The sequence below is a fragment of the Felis catus genome, chromosome C1 (assembly GCF_018350175.1).
Source record: "Felis catus isolate Fca126 chromosome C1, F.catus_Fca126_mat1.0, whole genome shotgun sequence".
NCBI lineage: Eukaryota > Metazoa > Chordata > Mammalia > Carnivora > Felidae > Felis > Felis catus.
This window is the reverse complement of record NC_058375.1, coordinates 202,798,136-202,812,694: the sequence shown is the minus strand read 5'-3', so window position 1 is coordinate 202,812,694 and position 14,559 is coordinate 202,798,136. Positions and strand designations below refer to the sequence as shown.

The following is a 14,559-nucleotide window of genomic DNA, read 5'->3' as shown; positions in this document are numbered from 1 at the left end:
TCCAATTTTGTGCATGTAACTCAGTTTTATGAAACAAAACAATATATGGGAGAGGAATACAGAGGTGTTACAAATTATAAGGATAATTGTAGATACTAGAAGATAACTAACATAGAAGACTGGTAAAGGTTGTCTCTATGGAAGGGGAAGGGGGAGATAATTGCAGAAGAGCCCACAGGGAGCATATGAGACCCTCATAATATTCTGTTTCTTAACTTGAGTTAGTGGGTACATGGAAGTTCATTGGGCTATTAATCTTTAAACTATACATATTCATGTAATACACTTAAGTGTGCATGATGCATTTCCTAATTTTTTTGATAAAGAAACACATTGTAAAGGAGAAAGGAAGAAAGAAAGAAAACAGGAAGGAAAGAAGGAAGGATGGAGGGAGGGAGGGAGGAAACTGGATCTGTTAATAGGAAAGAACATGTCAATGTCAAATTCCCATTTTTGGCTAACATCATTCAGCATCTAAGAGGATACTCTCAACAATTACTTAGTGAATCCGTTTATTTAATTTATGAACTATACATTAATTCATGCTCAAAAATCAAACATTTCTAAGCTTCTTTCCTCAGAATATCTTCCAGACCAAAATTATCGATATCATGGCTTTAGGGGATAGAATTTCCTCTGGAATCTTCACCTTCTCGTAGTTGCTCCTACAACCACACATCACAGCAGAAAAGAATCACTCTTTAGTTCTCATGTTAAAATAAACTCTTCTCCCCCTCCCTCTGCCCCCCCCAAGTTAACTATCACCTTCAATACTCCCATCTCAAACAAAAGATACTCTTGCTGACAAGTAATACAAAATATCACTCTCTCAATACCAGGATTGTTAATTTTGAATTGTTTTCAACTATATCTGTCAAACGCCTTGCTGAAACAAATTATTATCCCCCTGAAGTGGCCATGGGGTAGAATGCATGGTATGTCCATAGCCCCCAGTTTCTGAAATATGCATCTCCATCCTGGGGTGCCTGGGTGGCTCAGTCGGTTAAGCATCCAACTCTTCATTTCGGCTCAGGTCATGATCTCATGGTTAGTGGGTTCGAGCCCCGCATTTGGCTCTGCCCTGGCAGCTTGAAGCCTGCCTGGGATTCTGTCTCTCTCCCTCTCCCCTGCTCATTCTCTCTCTCTCTCAAAATGAATAAACATAAAAAAATAGATTCCCATCCTCTCACCACTCTATGACCTTGTCCTCCACTCCACACAAACATAGCTATTAGATCACGATTGGGCACCTACCTTATAGAGAGACAATCTAGAGGCTGGCTAGTGGCCTATGCATAGTTGTTAAATAAACAAATGAATGGATGACTATGATGTAGTCTGGCACAAGAGCTTTGCCCAAGAGAATCAACCATGTCTGAACTGAATCATTATCAGATTCACTCTCCTGTGGAGCTGAAATTGAGATGCAGCAGTTGAAGCTGATGACAGGCTGAGAAACTGAACACACAAAGAGATGACAGGTCACAGAGGTTTTGAAGCCACCAGGAAGCAGAAGACATGAGTAAGCAAAACCAAGAACGAACAAACAATATTCAGAGAAGAGTTTGAAGAGTTTGGCTGCCAGCAGGAGGAGTAGGAGAATCAAAAAACCAAACCACACTAAACCAAACCAAGCTGAGTTTCCATAATGGCAGGAAACTGAAGCCCTTCTGATGTTGAAGGCATTACAATTATAACCCAGTCACAAATTTTACTTAGGGTCCTAAGTCATCTTGTAGTTCTCAAATTATGTCCCAGGCTGTACAAGGATGAGCTGTTCTTGGGACACCTGGGTGGCTCAGTTGGTTAAGCGACCGACTTCGGCTCAGGTCATGATCTTGCAATCCATGAGTTTGAGCCCCTCATTGGACTCTGTGCTGACAGCTCACAGCCTGGAGTCTGCTTTGGATTCTGTGTCTCCCTCTCTTGGCCCTTCCCTTGCTTGTTCTGTTTCTCTCTCTCAAAAATAAAACATTTGAAAAAAAGTTTAAAAAGGATGAGCTGTTCTTGGTTTCTTATGAAATATATGTTCATTGATCTTCCTGCCATATGTAATTTTAGAATAAAATGTCATTGGGGCTCCTAGGTGGCTCAGTTGGTTAAGCGTCAGACTCGATTTTGGTTCAGGTCATTATCTTACGGTTCATGAGATGGAGACCCACGTTGGGCTCTGTGCTGACAGCTCAGAACCTGCTTGGGATTCTCTCTCCCCTTCTCTCTCTGCCGTGCTCCCTCTCTCTCTCAAAACTAAACTTTAAAAATAAATATACATATATATGTGTGTGTGTGTGTGTGTGTGTGTGTGTGTGTGTGTGTGCATATATCACTCTATTCTCTTCTTGCTTGCATTTGCACGATTTCCATGCTTGCATGGAAAAGTTGGATGTAATTCTTATCTTTGCTTCTCTATAAGTAAGGGGTTTGTCTGTTTTGGTTTCTTTCAGGATTTTTTCTTTATCTTTGAATTTCTGTAGTTGGAATAAAATATACTTAAACGTGGTTTTCTTTGTTATTCATCCTGCTAGGTGTTCTCTGAGTTTCCTGGATCTATGGTTTAGTGTCTGACCTTACTTAATTTGGGGAAAATTCTCAGTCATTTCTTCAAATCTCTTCTGTTCCTTTCTCTTTCTTCTTCTGGTTTCCCCTTATGTGTATATTACACCTCTTGTAGTTGTCCTACAGTTTTGGAAAGTCTGTTCTGGCTTTTGTCAGTCTTTTTGTGTTTCCTTTTTAGTTTTGGAGGTTTGCAATGAAATATCCTTAAACTCAGAGATTCCTTCTTCAGCCATGAATGTCCAGTCTACCTATAAGCCCATCAAAGGCATTCATTTCTTTCTTTTTTTGAATTATTTTTTTAATTGAAGTATAACTAACATGGCATTCTTCATTCCTATTACAATGGTGTTTTGTTTTGTTTTGTTTTGAACTCTCTAGTATTTCTTTTTGGTTCTTTCTTTGAATTTCCATCTGTTTACATTGTCCCTCTGTTCTTTCATGCTGTCTGTTTTATCCATTAGATGTCTTACCATATTAATCATAGTTGTTTTTAATTCCCAATCTGATAATTCCAACATGCCATATCTGAGTCTGGTTCTGATACTTGCTCTGTGTTTTCCAACTGTGTTTTCTTCTTTCTACTACGTCTTGGGTGCCTGGGTGGCTCAATCAGTTAAGTGTTCAACTCTTGGTTTCAGGTCAAGTCATGATCTCACTATTGTGGGATCAAGCCCTGCATTGGGCTCTATGCTGAGCATGGAGCCTGTCTGGGATTCTCTCTTTCTCTCTCCCTCTCTCTCCCTCTCTCTCCCCCACTCACCTGCACATGTGCTCTCTCTCTCCCTCTCTCTCAAAATAAATAAACATTAAAAAGGAGTCACATTACTGGACTTCAAGCTGTCTTACAAAGCTATGATCACCAAGACAGTATGGTACTGGCACAAAAACAGACACTCAGATCAATGGAACAGAATAGAAAACCCAGAAATGGACCCATGAACATATGGCCAACTAATCTTTGACAAAGCAGGAAAGAATATCCAATGGAATAAAGGGTCTCTTCAGCAAGTGGTGCTGGGAAAACTGGACCACTTTTTCACACCATACACAAAAATAAACTCAAAATAGATGAAAGACCTAAACATAAGACAGGAAGTCATCAAAATCCTCGAGGAGAAAGCAGGCAAAAATCTCTTTGACCCTCAGCCACAGCAACTTCTTACTCAACACATCTCTGGAGGCCAGGGAAACAGAAGCAAAAATGTACTATTGGGACCTCATCAAAATAAAACCTTCTGCACAGTGAAGGAAACAATCAGCACAACTAAAAGGCAACTGATGGAACGGGAGAAGATATTTGCAAACATATCAGATAAAGGGTTAGTATCCAAAATCTATAAAGAACTTATCAATCAACACCCAAAAGACCTCCAGATGGCCAACCAACGCATGAAAAAATGCTCAACATCACTCATCATCAGGGAAATTCAAATCAAAACCACAATGAGATACCACCTTACACCTGTCAGAATGGCTAACATTAACAACTCAGGCAACAACAGATGTTGGCGAGGATGCAGAGAAAGATCTCTTTTGCACTGCTGGTGGAAATGCAAATTGGTGCAGCCACTCTGGAAAACAGTATGGAGGTTCCTCAAAAAATTAAAAATAGAACCACCCTACAACCCAACAATTGCACTACTAGGTATTTATCCAAGGAGTACATAGGTATGCTGTTTCGAAGGGGCACACGCACATCCAATGTTTATAGCAACACTATCAACAATAGCCAAAGTATGGAAAGAGCCAGCAAACGTCTATTGATGGATAAATGGATAGAGATGTAGCATATACATACAATGGAGTATTACTCGACAATCAGAATGAATGAAATCTTGCCATTCGCAACTACGTGGATGGAACTAGAGGGTATTATGCTAAGGGAAACTAGTCTGTCAGAGAAAGACAAATATCATATGACTTCATTCATATGAGGACTTTAAGATACAAAACAGATGAACATAAGGGAAGGGAAGCAAAAATAATATAAAAGCAGGGAGGGGGACAAAAACATAAGAGACTTAAAAATGGAGAACGAACAGAGGGTTACTGGAGGGGCTGTGTGAGGGGGATGGGCTAAATGGGTAAGGGGCATTAAGGAATCTACTCCTGAAATCATTGTTGCACTATATGCGAACTTGGATGTAAATTAAAACAATAAATTAAATAAAAAATTTTTAAAGAGTCACATTATTAAATATATATATGTCTTATGATTTTTTTTTTTTTTTAATGGCCAGGCATGATGTACTGGGCTAAAGGAACCATTATAAACAGTTTTTAAGAATGTGGTAAATTATAGGGGGAGAGAAAGCATTCCACAGTCCTATGGTTAGGTCTCAGTCTTTTAGTGAGCTTACACCTCTGGACTGTGAACTTCACATGTGCTTCTCAGTCCCTCCTACTCCATATTAGGTGGGACAGGATGGCCAGAGGGAGCTGCGGTTAGGTATTTCCCTTCCTCCAGGTCAGTTAAGCTCTGATAAACCCTAGCAAGTTAGACTCCAGTTAAATAGTTTCTCCAGAAGCCAACCTTGCTAAGACAAACAGAATGCTCTAGTGTATTTCAAAATGGTTCCTTTTCCTCCTCCCCCTGGCAGAAGCATGCAGAAATTTTTCTATTTATTCACTGTGAGATCTGGGTTGAATTACAGAAGGTAAGGGGCTCCTGGGTGGCTCAGCCAGTTAGGCATGCAACTTCAGCTCAGGTCATGATCTCACGGCTCCTGAGTTTGAGGCCCACATGGAGCTCTCTGCTGTCAGCACAGAGCTCACTTCAGATCTTCTGTTCCCCTCTCTCTCTGCCTCTCCCCCACTCTCTCCCTCTCCCAAAAATAAATATTTTTTTTTAAATAATTTGAAAAAGTAAAGAATTACAGAAGGTAAAACTCACAAAAGCTTGGGGGCCTCTGGATGACTGTGTTCCCCCCCGGAGTTTCTAACTCTCAGAATTGGTCATACTCAGCTCTGAGCAAATCATAAGCTATAGCTCTGGTTCCCAGACCCCAGCACTGGTTCCTACAGTGGTTTCAGCTAATTGGGTTTCTGCCCACTGTCAGCTCTGATTCTCTTCATTTGCTCATTGGTTCTTGCCAATGTGGGGGGGGGGGGGGGGGGTAGTGGTTTGCCCTATGACCTCACTTCTCTTACAAATCAAAGGCTTGTTAATTTTTCAGTTTGTTTAGCTTTTTATTTGTTGTTAGGACAGAGTGGTGACTTCTAAGTCCAGAAACCGGAAGTCTAATATTTTATTATTACTGATTTCCAGCTTATTTGTCAAATTTTAATCCTGCAAGATTTGCAAAGATTTCCTTTATGGTCCAATTTAACCAAGACTTGGAAGGATCAAACTGTTACCAAGTAACTTAACTGCATCCCAGAACAAAGTTCAAACATAATTAAAGTTAACAGAAAATAACCCAGCACCCAATAAAGTAAAATTCACAATGTTTGGCACCCAAAGATTACCTGGCTTACAAAGAAGCAGAAAAATGTTATCTAAAAGGAAGAAAAAAAATTAAAACCAACCCAGAACTGATACAGATTTTAGGATTAGCAGACAAGGGCATTAAAACAGTTATAGTAACTATGGGGCGCCTGGGTGGCTCAGTCGGTTGAGCATCCGACTTCGGCTCCGGTCATGATCTTGCCGCTTGTGAGTTCAAGCCCCGCGTAGGGCTCTGTGCTGACGGCTCGCGGCCTGGAGCCTCTTCAGGTTCTTTGTCTTTCTCTCTCTCTGCCCCTCCCTCGCTCACACTCTGTCTCTCTGTCTCTCAAAAATAAACAAACATTAAAAAAATTAAAAAAAAAAAAGTTATAGTAACTATATTATAGATGTTCAACAGTTAAGTGAACACATGGAAGAAAGTTTTAAAAGACCTAAATTGGGGTGCCTGCGTGGCTCAGTTGGTTAAGCGTCCAACTTCAGCTCGGGTCATGATCTCATGGCTCATGAGTTCAAGCCCCACATTGGGCTCTGCGCTGACAGCTCAAAGCCTGGAGCCTGCTTTGGATTCTGTGTCTCCCTCTCTCTCTGCCCCTCCCCCACTCACACTCTGTCTCTCTCTCTCCCTCAAGAATAAATAAACATTAAAAAATTTTTTTAAATAAGTAAAAATAAAAGAACTAAATTAACCATCTACAAATGAAACTACAATGTGTGAGACAGAAAGAGATTAGGAACAGATTAGGCATTGCAAAAGAAAAGATTAGTGAATTTGAAGACACAGACAGTGATAAGTTCAAGATGTGTACTATAAACCTCACAGCAGCCACTAAATTAAGAAACACAGAGTTATAGCTAATAATCCAATGAAGCAAAGAGTGGAGTAACAAAAAGTACTCAATCCAAAAGGTAGAAAAGGAGGAAAAGGGAGCAAAGAACAGATAGGACAAATAGAAAACAAATAGCAAGATAATAATCAACCTAACCATATTTAAAAACCACATTAAATGTAACTGAATTAATTAGGGGCGCCCGGGCAGCTCAGTCAGTTAAGTGTCCGACTTCAGCTCAGGTCATGATCTCACGGTCCGTGAGTTTGAGCCCCGCGTCAGGCTCTGTGCTGACAGCTCAGAGCCTGATGCCTGCTTCAGATTCTGTGTCTCCCTCTCTCTCTGCCCCTCCCCTGCTCATGCTCTGTCTCTCTCTGCCTTTCAATAATAAATAAACGTTAAAAAAAATTTTTTTTTAATGTAACTGAATTAATTAAATGGCAGAGATTGTCAATTTGGATTTTTTAAAAAAGATTCAACTATGTGTCTCCTAAAAAAAAAGAAAAAGACACTTTCAACATAAAGACACAGATATTTTGATAAAAACTAAAAGGGTAGATAAAGACATATCCATGCTATCACAAAAAAAAAAAAAAAAAAGCCAAAATGGTTATATTAATACCAAAGTAGATTCAGAGAAAAAATATAACCAGGAATATAGAAGGTCATTATATAATGACAAAGGGATCAGTTCATCAGGAGAACACAAGAATCATAAGTGTTTATGCACCTGAAAGCAGAGCTCCAAGATTCATGATGCAAAAACTAATAGGACTGCAAGGGGTAATCCGGAATTATATTCAGAGGTTTCAACATCCCCCTGTCAATAAGGGATAAACAAGTAGACAAAATTCATAAGGATACAGAAGGTATAAGCAACACTATCAACCACCTTGACCTAATTGACATTGATAGAACACTCAACAACTGCAGCATACATATTCTTTACAGTCAGATAGGCAGGTCTGCAGCTTAGAAGAGCCTTCTATGTAGGAAAGAGACTTGAGAGTCATTAGCTTTAAGATGATAATCAGAGCCTTGAGCGTGGAGGCAAAGAGAGTGTGGAGGGTGAGAAGAGAGGATGAGTAAAGGAAGAAGAACTAGCAGGGCAACCTAAGGAGCAATCCAGACATAGAAGCAGGAGAGTGGGTGTAATCAAGACCACTGAAGAGTGTTTCATGCAGGTACCAGCCCATACAGTCAAGCCTGTATTTACTCATTCAATAATTCTGAGCACCTGCTACATAGCAGGCACTGTGCCGGGGACACAATGGGGAGAGAAAAAGCAGACTTCGACTCTACTGTCCTGGAGTTCACAATCTAGTGGGGAAGACAATCAAATAAATCTCACCAACAAATCTGTAGTAACAAAGATGGTTGTGAGAGCATACACCAAAGGAATGGGAGCTTCCTGAGGAAGTAACATTTGAGCAAGATGAAGACAGGCAGGCACTAGATAAAAAGCACAGGCAACAAAAGAAAAAATAGGTAAAGTGGACTTCATCAAAATTAAAATTTTTTGTGCTTCAAAGGACATCATCAAGAAAGTGTAAACACACCCTGAGCACAGGAGAAAATGTTTGCAAAACATGTATCTGAAAAAGGATTTCTAACTAGAATATATTAAGAACTCCTAAAACTCAATAATAAAAAGACAAATAATCCAATTTAAAAATGAGCAGAGGATTTGAATAGACATTATCCAAAGTCATACAAATGGCTAATAAGCATGTAAAAGTATGCTCCAGATCATTTATATTAAGGAAATGCAAATCAAAACCATAATGAGATACCGCTTCACGCCCAAAGGGATAGTCATAATGATAACTTTTAAAGTGGAAAATAACCAGTGTTGGAGAATGTATTAGTTTGCTAAAGCTACCATAACAAAGTACCATAAACTGAGTCCTTAAACAATAGAGATTTACTATCGCATAGTTTTAGACGTGTTAAAATATAAACTAAAGCGCATTAAAATTTTTAAGAGCTGGGGTCCCTGGGTGGCTCAGTTGGTTGAGTGTCAGACTCTTGATTTTGGCCCAGGGTCGTGGGATCAAGCCCCACCTCGCGCTCCGTGCTGAGAGTGGAACCTACTTAAGATTCTGTCTCAAATTACAAAAAAAAAAAAAAAAAAAGTTTATTTGAGCAAAAACTGATTTGAATCAGGCAGTATTCAATCTAGCAGACAGAAAGGACCTCTAAGGAGCTGTACAAAATGAAAGACTTTCATAGGCAGAAGGCAGTGGAATAAGGAAGTTACAGCAGCAAAAAAGGAGCTTGGTTATTGCGAGGTTACTTTCCCTTATGGGACGGCAGAGGTCTATCTAGTGCTGATCAGGTGATTCCTGATTGACTGGTTTAAGATTCCATTTCTGGGACAGTTGAAACTATAATTAAGTTAGCTCTCAGTTTGGCAATGTGGGACTTAGTATAAGTGACTCCACTGTGGGTCTGTTGTCTTGCTTTTAACAGAGGCTAGAAGTCCAAGATCAAGGTGTCAGCAGGGCCAGCTCCCTCCAAAGGGGCTAGAGAAGGATCTGTCCCAAGCCTCTGTCCCAGCTTCTGGTAGTCGCTTGGTTTGTGGCAGCCTACCTCCAGTCTTCACAGGGCATTCTCCTTGTGTGAGTCTCTGGGTCCAGATTTCTCCTTTTAATACAAGACACCAGTCATATTGGATTAGAGGCACAACCTGCTCCAATATGACTTCATCTTAACTAATTACATATGCAATGACCCTATTTCCAAGTAAGTTCACATTCTGAGGGACTCTGGGACATATGAATTTTGGAGGGACATAATTCGACCCGTAACAGCAAGGATGTGGAGAAATTGGGACTCTCATACATTGCTGGTGGGAATGTAAAATGGCGCAGCTACTCTGAAAAACAGTCTGGCGGTTTCTCAACATGTTAAACATAGAGTTACCATATGATCTAGCAGTTCCACTCCTAGCTATATATCCAAGAAAATGAAAACATATGTCCATACAAAAAATGATATACAAATATTCACAGCAGCATAACTCATAAAAGGCAAAAAGTGGAAACAAACCAAATGTCCTTCAACTGATGAATGGATGAACAAAGTGTAGGATTATCACACCACAGAACATTATTTGGCAATAAAACAAATGAAGTACTTAAACTTACAGAATATTATACGTCAATTATATCTCAATAAAAACATAAATGAAGTACTGACACATGACTCAGCATGACAGCATAAATGAACCTTGAAAACGTTATGCTAAGTGAAAGAAGCCAGTCACAAGAGGTCACATAATGTACGATTCCATTTATAAGAAATGCAGGTTTGGCAATTTTGCAGATGCAGAAAGTAGACTGGTTGCCTAGGGCGGGGGAATTTGTGGAAGGTAGGGGGAGCTGGCTATTAATGGGTACAGGTTTCTTTCCAGGGTAATAAAAAGGTTCTGAAATTGATTGTGGTGAATATGAATATTCACTATGACTATGTGAATATGTGGTGACTATGAATATACTAAGTTTAACTGTATACTTCCAGTGGGTGAATTTTATAGTATGTGAATTATAGCTTAACAAAGCTATTACTTAAAACTAATAATAGGGGCACCTGGGTGGCTCAGTCGGTTAGCATCCAACTTCAGCTCAGGTCATGATCTCACAGTCTGTGAGTTCGAGCCCCGCGTCAGGCTCTGTGCTAACAGCTCACAGCCTGGAGCCTGCTTCAGATTCTGTGTCTCCCTCTCTCTCTGCCCCTCCCCTGCTCATGATCTGCCTCTCTCTGTCTCAAAAATAAATAAGACATTAAAATTTTTTTAAAAATAAAAATAATAAATAGGAATAAATAAACTCCTTACCATGCAAGCAAAAGAGGGAGGGGGAGGAACATTCCAGTAAAAAACAATCACCAGAAGGTGAGCTCCAGAATGGCAGCAATTTTTGCCAGTTTTGTTCACTGCTGTAGTCCCAGCACCAAAACAATGTCTGGTAAGTAGTAGGTCTGGTGTGTGTATACACACACACACACATATAGTATATAATATAATGTATTATATATGTAACATGTGCAAAAGCCTTGTGGCTAGCTGTCTGTAGAGCATGTGGCTCTTGATCTTGGGTTATGAGTTCGAGCCCCAAGTTGGGGGTAGAGTTTACTTAAAAAAAAAAAAATAGAAAAAAAAATCCTGGCATCTAGAAAAGAGCACTGGCCTCTGGAGAAAAGATTCAGTGTGTGTGACTGGACGGAAGAGGCCGGGCAGACCGTGCAAGTTAGAGATTTGTATCTTAATCCTAAAAGCAATGGGGAGCCACTGAGGGATTTTTAAGTGGAGATGATCAGATTTGCATTTCAAAAGACCCCACCAATAGCAGGGGACAGTCAATTAAGGTAAGGACTGAAAAGTTGGATTTAGCAACAAAGAAGTTGTTGGTGACCTTGGACAAAATCAGTCCAGGTAGTGAGATGGAGTGACTAATTTGGGGAACTGGAAAGGAAGTAGAGCTAGCAAAATTATCCTACACTTGGTAAGACCTCTCCTTATTCTCAAGTCTCCAAGGAAACCGACCAAAAATATACTTGGCTTGGGAAATAACAAAAGACATGTTCGCATGAATATTCACACACAGCCGGTTCACCAGCTGATTCTGTTTCTGTTCAAGGATTCCACACTTCTCACCCTGACACAGACTGAGGACCTGTGGCCACAGCTCTTGGTTCCCTCTCACCAAATGCTGGCCTTTCGTTGCTGGGAGCGGTGGATGGAAGGCCACAGAGCAGGCTGCCATCATCTGAGATGTGGGGGCGCTTCGGAAACAGAACTTGTCCCCTTTTAGCTTCGCTGCACCTCTCACCTGAACTACGTACAACCCAGAACCCAAGGGCAAGCCAAGTAGATGCACTGAAGCCCTATTCACAGAAAACTAAAGGGAAAAGCTTTTGGAATAGGGCACTTGTCCATAGTGACCAGGTGTCTGAACCGAGAACCAAAAAGACTGGGTTCTAATTCTCATTCTGCCAGTCACAGTAGCAACTTAACCTCTCCAGGCTTCCATCTGCTCATCTCAGAAATTACGAGAATAAACACATGCCTTGCCCTGATCAGAGTGATTAGGAGGAAATGACAACTGCACAAGGGTGTATCTAGATTTTGTGGGGCCTGAAGTTTTTATCATTTCATAGGTCCACTTTAAGAAAAAGAATATAAAATTTTAAGAACAAAATTAGGTACAGATGTGAATATTTATAATGAGAAATTACATCAAACTACAAATTTTAAAAAGGTAATGCAAAAATTTTTCTATTTTTTTAAAATTACACATTTGTTATGTTAATTGCCTGGCATGCCACTATCCATTTTTTGTCCACTACGTTTTTTGGCTACAAATTCTTTAATGGTTTCCTCAGACAAGTTTGTAATGTTTTCTATGAAGAAGGAAGATGATTCAGTCTTTTTCTCTCACTGTTGATCAAAATTTGCTCTTTATTATTCCTAGTTCAAAAAGATTCTTCCGTCATCCCCACTTATTATTTTAAAATCATTCTCAAGTTTGGGGAAATCTCAAGTTTTTCTTTATGAGCTATACGATTTCAAGGACTTCTGCATTTTCTTGTGCAGTGATTAATCTTTTATATCTCTTCATTCTTCTGGTGCTGGACACTCTAGGAACAAAGGACCTTTGGTACCTTCAGGTCACCATGCTTGTGATTCAGCACAGTAGGGGCTAGAAGTATTCTAGAAGCCTCCACTACACTGGGAAGGTGAGCAATAACTTAACTATATACAGGAACCTAATATATGTGTCCCACTTAACTCAAATTAAGTGTATTCCCTACTCCAAAATGCCTAAAAATGCTCATGGCTACTTCAGTGCCCTCCTCCCCCGATAGGAAAGTCATAGGTGAAAAGAGACCACTAGTGGTCTTAACAGAGTTGGGTTAAAATGTCTTAGTTTGGGGGCACCTGGGTGGCTCCGTCGGTTAAGCGTCTGACTCTTGATTTCGGCTTAGGTCATGATCTCACGTTTAGTGGGTTCAAGCCCCATGTGGGGCTCTGTGCTGACAGTGCGGAGCCTGCTTGGGATTCTGTCTCCCTCTCTCTCTGCTCCTCCACCACTCGCACTCTCTCTCCCCCGAAATAATAATAATAATAATAATAATAATAATAATGCCAGGTTTTACTACCTTTATAAAAACACGACCTCTTCCATGGCCATAGAGGGGGCCTGGGAGGGTGAGGATCCAGAAAATGAAGTTGCGTCAGCACTGGGGCAAATCACCTAAGGCTACAAAGGGCTCTTTATACGGCTGAGTCGAGCCAAGAGGGAGGAAAGGTTACTCACGTTTGGAGGGAGGTTCAGCGGCCTGGCCAGCATGGCTCACAGCTCGTGGCCGGCCCAAAGCGTGCCCAGTGAAAAAAGCTGTGGCCACTGCCAGCCAAACCCCACGCAGAGGTCCCCGCCGACCCACTTGCCCCCTCCTGTGGCCGCCACTCGAGGCCCGGAGTGTCAGATGCGTCCAGCCCACCTTTAAGATCTGCATACCTCCACCTCCGGTTTCAAAAGCAGCGCGCTCCCTCGGACCCGCCCCTCACTTCCGTCCTGAAAACCCTTTCATCCCACCAGGTCTCGCGATATCACGACTTCTCGCCCGTCCCGGCTAACCCCGGAGAGCAGCCCCCGCGGGACTCCTGGTGGTGACTTTCCCTGGTGGTGACTTTCTTGGCTAGTGTTTGGGACGAGAGCTCTTCATCTGGCACGTTTTCTAGCAGCATGGACCGGGCTGTTAAGGCGCACTTAAGTCCATCAGGCCCGAGGTTCGGATCAGGAGCGGAGGGGTGGGGATCCGCCTTCAACCTGACCCTGGTCCGGTTCTGTCGTATATGGGTGATAAGGACTCAAAAATATTAATGACTGCCGGACACTGGGCTCTATACACGTCATGTCTTTTAATTCCCACAATAACCCCAAGAGGAAGGCGTGGTTTTTACCCTGGTTGTACAGATGGGGAAACAAGCTCAAAAATGGAGGAATCTGCTGAAAGTGGGAAAGGATGTGACCAGTCTGAATGTAAGGCCTCATTACGTGGTAAAGCAATCTGTCAGCAGACTCCTAGATTCCTAGAGGACACTGTAGCGCAGTGAAAAGTATTCCATCTTTGGGTTCACAAGACTCATGTTCATATGCAAATCCAGACACTTTCTATGCTGTGTGACCTTGAACAACTTGCTTAACCTTTCTGAGACTCAACTGATAGATAAGGATATTAATACTTTCACGGGATTATGAGGATTGGGTGTATATTCAGTGCCTACTCCAAAATAAGCATTCAATAAATGGAAGTTATAGCTATTAATAATCTTTTTAACCCCTTATATGTTGTGCGGTGTTCAGTGTGTAGGAGGTACTTAATTTAATAAACCATAACTGAGTGAGTGAATGAATGGAGAGAGAAATGAAATAAGTCTGGCCAGATACCAGGTAGTCCCTGCCTCCAATCCCCTAATCTCTTATCCCACTTCCCTGATACGGCTACACCTCAGAGGGCTTGAAGTAGAAAATGACTGTTCATCCTCCTTTTCCCAAACAGTTGTGTGTATGTTAACTTGTTACCAAAGTAGCGTACAGAAAAGTGCACAAATCTTAAGTGCACTTAAGTTCTTATGAAATGAACACACTGACTGGTATAACCAGCCCCATGATGAAGAAGCAAAACATTACCAGCCCCCAGAATGCCCTTCATGTTTCTTTC

General features: G+C 41.1%; 1 long non-coding RNA gene across 2 annotated transcripts; it reads right to left on the bottom strand.

Annotated features, from left to right (window-relative positions):
- Nucleotides 1-495: 495 nt before the first annotated feature.
- On the bottom strand, nt 496-13,390 carry LOC123379279. Of its 2 annotated transcripts, XR_006583546.1 has the most exons (3): nt 13,152-13,390; nt 1,255-1,458; nt 496-665 (listed from the first exon to the last, which is right to left on the bottom strand). It is a non-coding gene; the product is annotated as an uncharacterized LOC123379279 (long non-coding RNA). The 2 variants fall into 2 exon arrangements; XR_006583547.1 differs by having other exon boundaries at nt 496-1,458.
- Nucleotides 13,391-14,559: the final 1,169 nt, after the last annotated feature.